Genomic DNA, 3,384 nt, shown 5'->3' on the forward strand with positions numbered 1-3,384 from the left:
AAAGGTTCTATAAAATCCATTTGGAGGGTCTTTACTCAAAGCAGAATGGCATAATGTAAGCATCTCAGGATTTAAAGCAGTGAGTATGAAAGCCATGAACAGTTTATCTTGTCTTTGAAGAAATTTTTAATGCATAGAGCATAAATAAGAAAGAACATTTTAGGTGATAGAGTAAATAATGGAGGCCAGGAGGTGGCCTAGCACCACCATAGGAAGACGAAAGCTTGGGTGCACCCTAAGGGAGAACTGTCCTGTCCTGTTCTGTCCTGTTGAGATACTTGTCATGCATCAGGTGCCTGAACAGGGAGGGCTGGCACTACTAATACAGCACCATGAATACAGTCAGCTTGGCGCCATCCATGGCTCGCAGCAGAAACCAGATGAAGTGGAGCAGGGATTGGACAGAGGGTGGCCCGTGTTTGTTGGATGGTAATTCTATGCATACATGATGAAGACCACAGACCTGCTTTTGTTTTTCCAATAGAGAAACTGCAGCACTGCCTGGGGCACGAGCATGTCCACTTGCCTGGGAAGCTTTGGGCCATGGAGTCCTCCACCAGCATGTTGGCAGAGCCAACACTGTCTGTGGAGTGTAGAAAGTAGTATCAAGGTTCCCAGTAGTTCTTGCTTTCCACAGAGTCAATGCCCAAAGCAAATGGAACCAGGGGTGGCCCTGTTTCCAGGAACCCCAACTGAAACACTTCAAGGCTCTGGATCAGTGGGGTCCATCAAACTGAACATCCTAGCCAGACACTACATCCACTTCTGCCTTCTTTGGGGACTCCAACACCAACATGGACAGTGCTGCTGTGCTCTTTTGCTGGCCATGAGGGAAGAACAGGAGTGTGCTCCCGAGCACATGAACTCCTGAGCCCCAGAGGGCTTACTTTGGGTCATGTACCTGATGAAGAGGGTCCAGTACTTCTGGCGTGCCCTTGACGCAGTTTACCTTGCATGTGATTGTTGTCTTCATTCTGGGAGACTTCCTGCTCCACCATCGCTGCTGCCAATGTGGCCCAAATACTATAACCTTTAGAAAGACTAGGTCAAAGCTTGAAAATATCAATACCAAGAATTGGGTGCATTAAAGAGGAGGGTTTGGAAAGGGTAGACAAATGAAGGGAGGAAGGGACAGAATGTAAATGAGCTCATTGGATGAAAGTGAGGGAACAGAAGATGCTGTATGAAAGGAAATGTATTTATCTGCCTCATGAAATTGAAATCCCTCTACTCAACCTCTTTATAATAATTATAAACTAAATTACTTTTCTAAAAGGAATTCATTGCATATACCACAAAACTAAGAAAAGTAAAGGAAGGGATGTGTCAGGGGGGGTTGAATGTTGTAAGGATGGCATGGATCAATATGCACTGTCTTCATAAACTGCTTTGTTACATGGCACTTCTTTTGTACAACTGCTTAAAGATAATTGACAAATAAAAATAATAAATGAATAGATGTAAGGTAAGGTGAGTACAGGAGAAACAAATGGTTGATATATACTTCTGATATGGAACAGGGCTTCCCTTTAGGTTGGAATCCTGTAGAAGAACTCTACTGTTTTTATAATATTTCAGAATAAGATGAGATTCATAAAGCATGATTCATTATAATTTGTCAAAAATAATTTAAATAGTTGTTAATTACCCAACAAAATTAAATTCCTATAGTATCTTTGTGAATAAATTTAATTTATGATCATGTTTTGACAGAAAAATCTATGAAAATGTTTTATTTACTTATTTTTTGGTAAGTCATGGGGCTTGAACCCTGGACTTGGGTACTACAAATCAGCTCTTCAGCTCAAGGCAAGCACTCTACCACTTGAGCCACAAAGCCATTTCTGGTTTTCTGGTGATTAATTAGAAATAAGAGTCTCACGGACTTGCCTGCCTGGGCTGGCTTTGAAGTCAGAACCTCAGATCTCAGCATATTGTGTAGCTAGTATTACAGGTGAGGGCCACCGGTGCCTGGCTAAAAATCTTAATTCTAATTCACCTGCATAAAGCCAGAACTTGAGGCTTTGCTTAAAAGGTGGAATGCAGGCAAAAAGTGAAAAGCAAATACTAGCAGAGAGGCAGGCAGAGAATGAGAGAGAAAAAGAGAGAGGGAGAAAAAAGAGAGAAAGGGCAAGAGAGAGGGAAGGAGACAGGGAAAAACGTAAAAACGGGGGAACAATGGGAGGAGACAGGCAAAAGTGGATGATGAAAGTGAATATTATCAAAATATATGAAAATATAATGGAGTCCATTATTTTGTGCAATAATAAGGCAATATGTTTAATAGAAATTCAATTTTGAAAGCAAATTTCTCAATTTATAAGTTTTATTTAGACAGTAATGAGGATGGAGATTAGCTGCTGGGGAAGGTATTACTTGCATTCTATTCTAAATCCCCGACCACAATCCCTGAAGATGCTCCTATCCAGGCCAATCAAGTAGCCACTGCCAGTTTTTGGAGCAAAAAAAGAGAAGTGTCATTCTGAGAACCAGAGGATTATAATGGCTAGCCATCTGTGGCACAGGCTTGTAATCCTAATTACTCAGGAGCCTGAGATGTGATTATCCAAGTCAGGACAAGCAGGAAAGTCCCTGAGAAACTAATCTCAAGTTAAACACCACAAATAGGAAATGGAGGTGTGGTCCAAGTACAAAGGCTCCAAGACAGCACTCAGGCACTGAATTCACCCTCAGGTTCGGTACATACACACACACACACACACACACACACACACACACACAACGTTAATTATATATTAGAAAACACAGTCATATGTCAATATTTAATGTTCACAAATGTTAACTCCTACTGAATTTCACATTCTCTTAAAAGAGAGTAGCTTCTTGGCAGAATGTCCTTAATTTTTAAAAAGAATTTATAGCCATACTTCTTTGGCAGTCTCTATCACAAATTAGAATGGCGGGGGAAGGGAGGGCATGGGAAACTAGCCACTTCCTTTATGCTTCAATGATATTCTTGTACTTCACTAGTGGAAAAACATTAGGAGGAATGAGATGTGTCTAAAATAATATAAAACCATTGAAATTGCCGCTGATCATGTACAGGCTGATTAATTCAGTACAATATGACATATACATTGAACACCACAGGATGCTCTATCAAGTGAGAAGCAACCTATATATGATATAATCATTAATGTGTGTATTTTATACTCATGGACATAGATATTTGTATATGCATGGGAAAGGTTCTGGCAATATATATCTAACAATGGAATTCTTTGGGGAATGGGGTATATGGTTGTGCAGATGGATTGGGGAGAAAAATTTAAACCCTAGATTTGAATTATGACATTTATATACAACCAAAAATCTGTTACTTTCAAAATTAAAAAAAACACCTACTAGCATATGAGCTAAGAA

At 40.0% G+C, this 3,384-nt stretch overlaps 1 pseudogene; it reads right to left on the reverse strand.

Annotated features, from left to right (window-relative positions):
• Positions 1 to 235: 235 nt before the first annotated feature.
• On the reverse strand, positions 236 to 909 carry LOC122117571 (annotated as a pseudogene).
• Positions 910 to 3,384: the final 2,475 nt, after the last annotated feature.

The sequence above is a fragment of the Dipodomys spectabilis genome, unplaced genomic scaffold (assembly GCF_019054845.1).
Source record: "Dipodomys spectabilis isolate Male_0828 unplaced genomic scaffold, ASM1905484v1 ptg000144l, whole genome shotgun sequence".
In the NCBI taxonomy this organism is placed as follows: domain Eukaryota; kingdom Metazoa; phylum Chordata; class Mammalia; order Rodentia; family Heteromyidae; genus Dipodomys; species Dipodomys spectabilis.